A 12,500-nucleotide genomic window follows, 5' to 3' on the forward strand; every position below is an offset into this window, starting at 1 on the left:
TATTGAAAAAAATCACAAATCACAGAAACGGAGGAATATTGTGTTATAATAGGAAGCGGTGAATGAATTAAGCAAGCATTAAGACAAAAGAAGGAATGCAGCTTCCCTCTTTATCTATGACTTATCAATTATGAACATCTCTTTATGCAATCATGGACCTCTAAAGTAAAGGGAATCTAGTACTGGCTTGGGTCATCAGTATTATCATAAATATTATGTTTACTTTCTTTATAAAAAACTTTTATGGCTAAGAGCAGCAAAAATATTGGAAAAATGCTCCTCTGAAGGTATTAGCCTCTAAAGAAAAGTAACAAGGAATTATGAAAACTTATGAGAAGCATCTTAAGAAAAGTCATAGATAAGAGAAACGCAGAAGCAAAAAATAAGTTCCAGAGTTTATCAGTAAAAGCATATTAAAGATTAAGAATACTGATTAACTCATAGAGACGGATGGACAAAATATTACATAATCTCCAATAATAGCATCTATATTCAAAACTTTCCCAATGCATCTTTAACTTCCATGGAAATTCCTAACAGCCATCCATTTATCAGTATAACAAGTCCATATGTTATCTTTCAGAACATTCCCGTCATTAATGTATCTAAGTTTTCCTGCAAGAGTAATGGACTTGGCGCGAAACACACCTTTGTACCTCACCCGGCGTCTGCTGCTCTCTATAATCCACGCATATCAATTATGAACACAACGACCCATGTAGAAGATTCCGTCCTCTCTTATTGTTTCTACGTAGGTAGAGAGTTACTGTGTGTGTGTGTGTGTGTGTGTGTGTGTGTGTGTGTGTGTGTGTGTGTGTGTGTGTGTGTGTGTGTGTGTGTGTGTGTGTGTGTGTGTGTGTGTGTGTGTGTGTGTGTGTGTGTGTGTAAAATTTGAGCAGAGAGAGCCCCTGCAGGAAGCCTTATTGCTAATTTGTCACAAGAACCATAGATATCCTTACAAAACTAGATAAATAGGTGTCACTTTAACTACGATCCTTTCAATATAGCTTCATGACATAGTTCAAAGTCGTATCACATTTTTTTTTCTTTTTCTATATTGAGGGCATTTGAGAAAAAATAATTTGCACTTAGACTCAGGAAAGAAAAGGAACGATTTGTTTCTTTTCTACGTTACAGAACCTTATGTTTAAGATATTACAACGCAAAATAATGCCTCGAAAATTAATGTGGTAATGGGAGAAAAACTTAACCAGCACCGAATAAGCTAATAACCTTAATTCACGATATTTCAAAGTTTAATCTCTTTACAAGCACAGCATTTATTTCCCTAGGATACCTTCCGTACTGCTTCCCTATGGAGTGTAGGCCTTCCTCACCCTTGTTTACACTATTTCTTGTTTACTGTGGTGCGGAGGTCTTTCTCACTCTTGTTTACTCTCATACTTGTGTTCTCTGGTGTGTAATCTTTATCCTCATTACTTGTTTACTGTGGTGCGGAGGTCCTTCTCACTCTTGTTTACTCTCATACTTGTGTTCTCTGATGTGTAATCTTTATCCTCCTGTAGAAGCTCAGAGCGAGGAGTACTAAGACATTCCCAGCACTTTGTCACTGTCTGTTTCAGTAGTCTAGCCACTTACGGACGGAGGAGTTCAGTACATCAACTATTGTCCAATGTTCGCAGCAGTTCATTGGTCTGTGTATTTCTGCATTACTTTGGAACGTGAGGCAAACTAGAGGTTATTTTCTACCATATCTACATACATACGTAATTATAAGATACAGGATTATTCGTCTACAATCTTTCAGTAAAAATTAATAATGGTTTTGGTGGAAATACATGAATTTTGCTACGCGTTTTAAAGCAAGACAGGAACACTTCAACCATTCGGAGAGCGAGACTATCGGTGAGGCGCAGTGCTAGGGTGTGTGTCCCTGTGTTCATACGCGACTACATTACTGCTACTCACATGGAGAAACAAAACACATTTTCATTTTTTTTTTGTTAAAACTTTTATAATTACTTCCATCTATTTTTTATATCTATTTGCATTTATTTTTAATTTGATTATTATTACTATTTTTTACAACTTTTATATTTGATTTTCTTTTGATGTAAAAGCAACATCGGGCACGGGAAAAAAACTGAACAAAAAAGAAAAGAAAAGTCCCACTGAGGTGCCACTCCCGAGACAGTCGTCAAGAATTAGATGAAAAGTGCAATGAAATCTTCAACAAAAGAGTCAAAGGAAGGAAGAAATACAGAAGCAGCCAGGGATCTCCAGACCTTACCAGAAAGAAGACTGAATAATTGAAAATACTAGTTCACTCATGCATTAGCAGGTGGACAGAATGTATTCATCTATTTCTTATTGCTCTGTAAGGGAATGGCTGGAATAACTGTCTTAAGTATTTCGTAATTTCTCTATAGTTATATCTTTAGCCTTGAGTGAACTTCCATTATAGCATGAATAACTTACGTCCGTTAAATACAAAACATCAAGACTCAAGCCTCCAGTAAAATAACCACACGGAATTCCATTTACTACGTTTACTGCGCGTTCAAAGGATTCCCTGGAAGATTCACCACTTGTCCAAATATAATGAATGGACGAATGAGTCAATACAATAAATTAATGAATAAATTAAATTAAATAGATAAAAAAAACATGCATAAGAAGAGGAACATAACTAATTACATCACTAATTGTCTATCTAATCACCTGACTGAATCTGAGAGTTGACTAATTGTATAACGAGTAAAGTATATAAAGTAACAGAAAATAACACGTTAAAATACAATGAAAAGTAATTACCTACTTAAATAATTAAAGCACATTACGACATTACTTGCCAAAATAACAATATCAATAAAATTCAATCAGCCCAGAGAGAGAGAGAGAGAGAGAGAGAGAGAGAGAGAGAGAGAGAGAGAGAGAGAGAGAGAGAGAGAGAGAGAGAGAGAGAGAGACGCCCTTGACTGAAATATCTGCTCTCGCTCCATTCAAGTATCTATCTACCCATCTATCTATGTATCTACCTCTCCATGTATCTATACACCTACATTCCAACAACTAACCGGCCAGTCTCTATACACCGATCTATCTATCTAGCCATCCATCAAACTAAGCCAAAACATTCCCAGCCTTTGCGTCCCCTCACTCACAGCAGGGGTGGACTGGAGGCGGTCACGGGCGTCCTCTTACTGTTCTGTCAATTCCCCACACAACCTTCCCTCTTTACTCAATTAAGATTCAACATATTCTGAAATGCACACGTCTTCTTGTCTCGATCGACCCCTTTACCTTCTGTTTCTTCTCCTTTATTAGATTATCTTTGTGTGTGTGTGTGTGTGTGTAGAGGGATACATGACAATGGGTACTGAAATTTATCATAAAACAGGAAAATTGAGCTGCTAATGTAAGTTTAAATGTTTGATTAGGTTTGGTTAGGTTAGATTAGGTTAACCCCTTCAATACTGGGACACATTTTTACCTTGAGAAATGTGCACGATTAGACCATATATTGACATTAAGAATGGTCTATGGAGGTCAGAAGTTTAATGGCCGAAATCTTCACTAATTTTCATTCCCCACATAAGTTTCTGAAGCTGTAAAAAATCACCAAATAGTAAACAAAATGAATATGGAAACGCGTCATGGTACTCAAAGGGTTAAATAAAGTGTTATGTCCTCCACTGCTTATTTTTGTTGTACTTGAAATTCAACTGGTGTGTATTTCTTTGTATATTTCTCTACGTATAATTTCGTATATTTCAGGCAGTTGACACATTATATTTAACATGAGAATATTTAACTATCTTTTTTTCTTAATCCCTTCAGTACCAAGAGGCGTTTTCATATTCATTCCTCTTTCTATTTGGTGATTTCATACAGCTTCAGAAACTTATGTGGAGGGATTAAAATAGTGAAAACTGTGGCCATTAATCTTCTGACCTCCATAGACCATTCCTCATGTCAATAAAATGGTCTAATCGTACACAAGTCTCAAGGTAAAAATGTATCTCACTATTGAAGAGATTAATAATTGGCAGGTATCAATTCTTCTCACTAAAAATTACTGAAAAAAAAGAAAAACAAATGACAAACTACAAAAACACGATACAACACTCATACTTTCCCTCTTTCTCTCGTTCCTCCAATCCTTCACACAATCATCAGATAATCTAAGAAAGGAGAGCGTGTTGCGTCATTCCATATATGAAAACATCACACAACCAACCCAGGATACACGAGTCTGTCTCAATACTGATAAACTCATCCCTTTTCTTTCAATCCTTCACAATCCCTCACAGAAATAACCGGACAATCTGTAATGGAAGAGACAGAGTTGTGTTCTCTCATATATGAAACAAAAGAAAACCGAAAATATTCTCACAACTTTACGAACATAAAAGAGTCTGTCTCAATATTGATAAACACATACTCTCTTAGTTGATGCTTTCCACAAAACATTGGAGAATCTACGTATGAGAGAGAGAGAGAGAGAGAGAGAGAGAGAGAGAGAGAGAGAGAGAGAGAGAGAGAGAGAGAGAGAGAGAGAGAGAGAGAGAGAGAGAGAGAGAGAGAGAGAGAGAGAGAGAGAGAGAGAGAGAGAGAGAGAGAGTTATAGGTTCTTTCACATCAAAAATAATAGAACATTCAAACGACACACCTAAACTAACACATACGATTCTACACAAGTCTGCCTGAATACTAAAACACTCCCCACAGTCTCTCAAGTGTACCCGCTTATGTATTTCCATCTTCCAATGATCTGAGCTCGTTTAAGAAGCAGGTTAAATTCAAGATATTTCTCCTTTTGGCTAACTCTTTTGGACCTGCTCGGAGACTGGCATCTAAGCGGGCCTTTTTGTTTTTATCGTTTTGTTGCCCTGGCTCAAATTTTGTCTCTTCCATAAAATATCCGTCCTTCACACGAGTCGTGTAACTATCTTATCCATCCCTTCCCGTCTTAATCCCTTCAGTACCAGGACACGTTTTCATATTTTATTCTGCTTATTATTTGGTGATTTTATACAGTTTTAGATACTCACGTTGGGGGATTAAAATAGTGAAGACTAGCCATTAATCTTCTGACCTTAATAGACCCTCACTAATGTAAATAACAACGTTTAATCACACCCAAACTCAACATAAAAATGCATCCCAATACTGAAGAGATTAAGACCACCACAACCACCACCACTAGCTGACCCCCACTACTAACACGACACATAAATGGCCAGGTATAGAAACGTTAAAAATCCCTCAAATACCAAACCATGTGACCACCATATCCTTTCACCACCAACAACATCACCTCCCAGCCTCACTGCCATTACTTCAAACACACGACAAATTAACGGGAGGGTATAGGAGAGCTAAATAACCCTCACATTTCCCTCCACTGTTCGGTAAATCCACCATTAACTAAAATCTGAGCCGCCATGTTGCTTTTAGATTTCATGGGCTATTTCGCTTCAATGGAGGGTGGGTGAGTGACACGAGGGGAAGGACTGAGGGGAGAAGAAAGGTCCAAGGGAGGGAGGGAATGGAATAGTATAGGGAAAGGGGAAATGTGAAGAGGGAGAGAGAGAAAGAAAGGAGGCGGAAAGGTAGAAATGGGAGGGAGTAAAATAATAAAGAGTGTGAGGATAGGATGTTAAGGAAAGCGGGTAATGAGAAGGAATAGATAGGAGTAACAGAACAGTCTAAATGGAATGAGGGAAATTCGAGAGGAAAAAGAGAAAAGAGAGAGAAAAATCTAAAAGAGACAATGCATAGAATAGTAAACAGAATCAAGAGTTTGGATGATAATACAAAGAAAGAAAGAAAGAAAGATGAAGGAAAAATGAAGGAAAGAAAAGAAAAGAGATGTAAAGGAAAGGGCGAATTTCGAGGAAAGAAAGACAAAGAATGGAAAAAGAAACACGGAATAGCAAGACGATGAAAACGAAAACTGATATACGAAGAAAGAGAAGAAAAAAAAAATAAGGCGACAAAAAAACAGAGAAGGATGATACAATAATAAAGATGAAAGAAAACTAAATAAGAGACAAGAGAGAAAAGGTGAAAAAGAGAAGAGAGAAGAGTCAACTGAATAAAGGAAAGGAGGGAGAGAAGGAAGAGAAGGAAGAGAAGAAGAGAGGGGAAACAGAAAAGGGATATAGGTGTAACGGAGAGGTAAAGAGGATAGAAGGAAAGGGAAAGAGGAGAAAAATGAAGGGAAAGAGAGAGAGAGAGAGAGAGAGAGAGAGAGAGAGAGAGAGAGAGAGAGAGAGAGAGAGAGAGAGAGAGAGAGAGAGAGAAACTACAGGATAAGAGATAAAAGAACACTGATCTATAAAAACACTATCTACTGAAGTACACGCTATAACAAAAAGAATAAAACATGAGTGAAAGAACAGGAAAGAGCACGAGCCTTCTTTCTCCCCGCCAACTTGTACCTCTAACAATGTATATAATGTGCTGAAAAAAAGGAAAAATAAAATGTATCTAATAAAACACAAAGAGACGTCAGATAAATAACGTAGTGTGTTTGATACTGTTGGTGTTGGTGGGTTTAGCAATGGTACTCACATGTTGCCGCTGCGTCTCTCGCCTGAAGGAAAAGAGAAGGTACAAATTATTATGGAAAAAATCACTTGTTTAGGTCTAAGAAGCAATGTGTGTTCTGGAAATATATACATTTAATCTGGACATCAAAACATGCACATCGATTATCAGCTAAGTGACATATCAAAGTCTATTTAAGAGTTCATTGTTCAAACAGTGAAAACTCGCCTAGTATATTTGATTTGCTTTTAATTTCATTTGACATATATTTTCATTACACAATATACAAGTTACATATTACATTCTCTTTATAAACAAGTTAACTGGACAGCAACATGTAGCTGCTGTGTAGACATAAGTGATAGCCATGTCGTAAATATAGAGAGATATAAATCATTAGGAAAAGCGTCCATTTATCATTCGTAAAAAAAATATATAAATAAAAATATGTTACTAATTTATTTTTTTTTTTTTTACGGTAAGGCCTATAGCGCCTGTAGGCACACTTGAAGAGTGTATGGGAAGCGCTGTTAAGCTTCCGCCCATTAGTGGCGCAGGCAATTTTATTTATAGTGGTACCCATATTAGGGCCCATATCACCGCCCAAGCTCATCTTGAATGTAACCACATAGAACTTGGGTATCATGGTGTGACATGTAGGTAACTTTAAACCACTCGATATATAGCAAAGTGTTTTAAGGCTGTACGTGGTGGGATCCGAACCTACGCGTGGACGTCTGCCCGATCCCACGCTCACCACCTTATCCACTATGCCACCGCCTCCCTTAATGCATGTAGAGTGTTTCGACCTACTGCATTTCCTCAGTGGTTCATAAGTTGTTGCAGTGAAACTTACTAAATGTATTTCTAAAAGCACATATTAGAATAAGAAATATATTCAGAAGCAGTAAATATTTCCATCCAGGACATACATAGTCACTCTAAAAAGTGTATAAATATTTTTTCCCAAGCCACTAATCGATATTGAAATTTAGACACAAAAACTACATAAACTCAGATAGGAAGTTTTGCTTAACCTCTTCAGTACCATGACGAGTTTCCATATTTATTCTGCTTACTATTTGGTGATTTTATACGGCATTACAAACTCATATGGGTGGATTAAAATAGTGAAGACTGTGGCCATTAATCTTTTTCCATCAACTCTATGCAATATTAAACAAAACAAAAAAAAAAAAGATACAAGGACATCTGATGACTATTCACTACAGGAGAGACACTTAAAAACCTTAAAGCCGAGAGGAAGCTGTAGATCTCAAAGGCTTAGATTCCACGCGGTCTCTTCCCGTTCCTCTCGTAAACCTCGTTTGAAATATTACTAGGCAGAAAGAAAGAGGTAAGAAGAATTATAGAAGCTCATTTAGTTTTAAGTGGGGGAGTGAAAGGATGTGGTAGAGAAGTGTGTGTGTGTGTGTGTGTGTGTGTGTGTGTGTGTGTGTGTGTGTGTGTGTGTGTGTGTGTGTGTGTGTGTGTGTGTGTGTGTGTGTGTGTGTGTGTTCGTTGTACTCCAAGGGTGAAATACAGATAGAACCGACCGTGGCATCATATCAATACTGTTTATGTTTGCGATTGATTTTATTTCCATGACGAACGATATTCTCTCTCTCTCTCTCTCTCTCTCTCTCTCTCTCTACATCATCCATTTAATTTCCTTTCCTTACATTTCACTTCCTCTCTTTTTGTCCCTCTCTCTTCTATCGCTTCTCTTTCTTATTTTATTTTTTTCTCCTTTTATTCTTTTTCGTTCCATATTCTCCTTCAGTCTTTCCTCTCACTTTTCTTTCCCAATTCCTCCTATCGATCTTCCTTTCCTCGATTACAAAAATAGGTAAAATAAGTTCCAAATTCACTCAGGCGGGTAGATCTTCCGAGAAATCACTAAAACATTTCACGGATTCACACGCACAGAAAAAGAAGAACGTGAGAGAGAGAGAGAGAGAGAGAGAGAGAGAGAGAGAGAGAGAGAGAGAGAGAGAGAGAGAGAGAGAGAGAGAGAGAGAGAGAGAGAGAGAGAGAGCGATGGTGCACCTTCAAACACACAAGCTTCCCCTCTAAAAAAAAATTCCTCTTCAATAACACACGTGATAGCGAATAGAAAACGAGACACAGGCACGCGGGAGGTGACGGCCTGACTGAGTGACTGGCTGGGGTGGCTGGCCTGGCTTGCCCTCAGCTCATGTACCGCCACTGAACACTCCCTTTCTCCCTCTTTCTACCTGTTCTCTCTTCCTCGCTCTGACTGGCTGAGGTGGCCTGGCGGGTGTTCAGTTCTTGTACCGCTTCGAAACAGTCAGTACCTCTTGTTACCTTTTGACTCCAAGCAATGATGAAGATAAAGTTGTATAAATGGCTTGGTTAGGTTAGGTTTAGATGGTCTTTCTAGTTTTCAATAGTTGATTAAGGTAAAGTAATTTTGAAGAGTACGGTGAGAGATGTTGGTGAAGGTGGTGCTGGTGAATTGTATAAAATGGCTAGGTTAGGTTACGTTTGGGTACAGTCTTTCTAGTTTTCAATAGTTGATAAGGGTAACGTAAGTCTTGAAGAGTACGGCGAGAGATGTTGGTAAAGGTGATATATGTGGTGGTGTGTTTCCTCTATCTAACGGTTCTGAATTAGTAATGCAGGATGGAGGTTTCAAAATACTTATAATTCGTTCTTTAATGCTACTATTTCCTTTTTGTTGTTGCCAGTGGTCATCTACAAGAAGAAAGAAACATACGTGTACCTTCCTAATGTTTATTTCCTTTCATAGCAGCAATCGTGTACTTTCAATGGCATCACTACCATGACACGTTTTCATATTCATTTTGGTTACCATTTGACGATTTTATAAAGCTTCTTAAATTTATGTGGGGATTAGAACAGTGAAGACTCCAGCCATTAATCTTTTGACCTCCATAGAGTCTTCCCTAAGTAAATAAATTCATGTAATCACAATAAAAACCCATGGCAAAAATGTGTCCCAGTAATGAAGGGGTTAATGGCTTCACATGTGTCGGTGGTGTGGCTGCTTGCCTGGAGGGGACTCAGCTGGACACGGTTCGAATTCAGGTTTTGACAAACGACGCAAAGATCAGCGAGCTTTCATCCTTCCTTCAGGTTCATAAGCAGACTACCAAGGGTTTTAGGTGCAGTGTTACGTCGTGTTTAGGGAAAAACTTTCTAATTGACTGATTTTAATGTAGGACGGGCACTGGCCAAAGACGACAAAATGATAGTAGTAGTAGTAGTAGTAGTAGTAGTAGTAGTAGTAGTAGTAGTAGTAGTAGTAGTAGTAGTAGTAGTAGTAATAATAATAATAATAATAATAATAATAATAATAATAATAATAATAATAATAATAATAATAATAAGAAGAAGAAGAAGAAGAAGAAAATAATAGTCAATTTACGTTCTAGTCCCCAAAGTCAGTAACGATCGGCAAATGTTAGAAAATAAGAGACTTAAAATGAAAGAATTGTGATGATAATTTGTCAGAGCTTGTTTCAGAGATCCTCCTTATCTCCGTCATTGTGGTCAAGTGAGGCAGGTGGATAATCAAAGCACCTCTCCTTGTAACTTAAAGTGAGTCAGACTTAGACACCTGTATTGTAACTTATTTAATATTTACGTTGAATTCCCCAACCCCTCAAAAAAAAAAAATTATATTCACAAAACAGAAAAAAAAATAATGAAACAAAACAAAACAAAAATATATATATAGTCAAAATACTGAAAGAAAAAAATAAAGAATATAGAATGATAACCTAATAGATCAGTATACGGCAAGAACAAGAAATTCAAAACGAAAAAAAAAAAAATGCAAAAACTCATCAAAACAAGAACCAAATGACGTCACAAGTCTTGAAAAACCTTCCTGATTGGCTGGAGGTCACGTGCCTTGTCTGGAGATGCAATGTGATTGGTGTATACTTCTGTGACGTCACAAGTCCTACCTGGAGGCGCGCGCTGATTGGCTGAATGTGTAAGTGTTGCCAACTCGAGCCCCTTAACACTCACCTCATTTTTCTCTTTGTCCGCAGGTAAATTGAGTTCCCTGTGTCACCTGCCGCTCATAATGGGAAGGTAACGTACAGGTGTGTGTGTGTGTGTGTGTGTGTGTGTGTGTGTGTGTGTGTGTGTGTGTGTGTGTGTGTGTGTGTGTGTGTGTGTGTGTGTGTGTGTGTGTGTGTGTGTGTCAAGGGTTTCTGGGTGAAATACATACATAAATCTTTATAAATACATGCGTTATAATGACTTAATAATCATAATCATAATCACACACACACACACACACACCCGGTAGCTCAGTGGTTAGAGCGCTGGCTTGTGTCACAAGCCAGAGGACCGGGGTTCGATTCCCCGGCCGGGTGGAGATATTTGGGTGTGTCTCCTTTCACGTGTAGCCCCTGTTCACCTAGCAGTGAGTAGGTACGGGATGTAAATCGAGGAGTTGTGACCTTGTTGTCCCGGTGTGTGGTGTGTGCCTGGTCTCAGGCCTATCCGAAGATCGGAAATAATGAGCTCTGAGCTCGTTCCGTAGGGTAACGTCTGGCTGCCTCGTCAGAGACTGCAGCAGATCAAACAGTGAAACACACACACACACACGTCAGAGAAAGAGGATTCCAGCTTCAATCTAACTTGCAAGAAGATTATGGAAAAAAAAAGAGAAATAAAACAACTGCTCACATTCAAATCAGAGAGAGAGAGAGAGAGAGAGAGAGAGAGAGAGAGAGAGATATTAATCTGCACAACTCAATAAATACCAAGTTCTGAAATATCTTGGTTCATTTATTTTTCAATCACAAAACTGTGTGAATAATATTTTTCCATTTCACTGTCTAAATTTCAGGAACATTCAATTGAGGATATGTGTCAAAACTTCAGCTTCATTCTTTCATATCTTTCCTGCAAGTAAACTTTTGGCAAACGAAAGAAAAAGGGTTTATAGTAACAGTACATTATCAAAATATCATTAAACTTCAGAGAAAGGTTATAAAAAAAAAGACAATTACAAACATAACTTCTGTATGCAAACTAGAATTTCAGAGCACTCAGCTGAACAATAAAAATGATGAAACTGAAACTTCTCTTAAACCTTCCACATGCAAATTTTGGTCGAATGAAACAGGAAGGAATAAAAGAACAGTTCCGTTGCTGTGTTACTATTTCTAAGATCATCAAATCCTAAAAAAAAAACTTATATTCTAAAGTTTATCTTCTCTACTCAAACTTCCGGAGAAGGAAAAGAAAGGATAAAAATAATACAGCTCAATTTGTGCTACTAATCTTCAAGAACATAAAAAGAGAATAAGACGTAAACTTATCCTCTACCACGCAGACCAACACAGACAATCTACTAAAAACACGAAACACAAGCAAAAACACCGACATTTCACACGCCACACCACTCAAACGACACAGGATCAAAGCAAAACCCTGAGGAACACCACTAGATCCAGCTACAGTCACTCTTTTTAACTCAGACCCAACGCCAGTATTCTGAAACGCTTTGCTCTCTACCATCACTGCTTTCCAAAGGCTCCAGTTGAAGATACTAATGTTTTCAAGGGTATTTTTATGGTTCTGGTTATAGATGCCAATATTTCTGGTTTATTAAAAGGAAAAATTGTCTTCAAAACCCCGCTAGTTGTCTTTGTGACTTTGAAAATTGTCACGTTTTGCTCTCTCACCATCAATGCTTTCCAAAACTCCAGTAGAAGATACTCGTGTTTTTAAGGGTGTTTTTATGGTTCTGGTTATGGATTAGTAAGATTTCTGGTTTATTAAAAGGGGAAACTGTCTTGAAAAACCCGCTAGTTGTCTCTTTGGCGTTAGAAAATGATCGTGGTGAGAAGGAAAGACGTTTCTGAACACGACCGTAAGACCTGTTGTAGTAAAATCTCTTTCCTGCCTCCCACATTACCTTGGTCGAGAGAGTGGCCAGTATATCCAGGCAGGGGAAACTCAAATACGTGTAATAC

At 37.9% G+C, this 12,500-nt stretch overlaps 1 protein-coding gene and 1 non-coding gene across 2 annotated transcripts in view; both read left to right on the plus strand.

Annotated features, from left to right (window-relative positions):
* The window catches only part of LOC123502035, a 198,258-nt gene that overhangs the window by 75,230 nt on the left and 110,528 nt on the right, over nucleotides 1–12,500 (plus strand). The gene's annotated exons all lie outside the window — the stretch shown is intronic.
* On the plus strand, nucleotides 10,813–10,890 carry Trnah-gug. Its single transcript is given in 2 exon segments — nucleotides 10,813–10,849; nucleotides 10,854–10,890. It is a non-coding gene; the product is annotated as a tRNA-His (tRNA).

This window comes from Portunus trituberculatus, chromosome 10, assembly GCF_017591435.1.
Source record: "Portunus trituberculatus isolate SZX2019 chromosome 10, ASM1759143v1, whole genome shotgun sequence".
In the NCBI taxonomy this organism is placed as follows: domain Eukaryota; kingdom Metazoa; phylum Arthropoda; class Malacostraca; order Decapoda; family Portunidae; genus Portunus; species Portunus trituberculatus.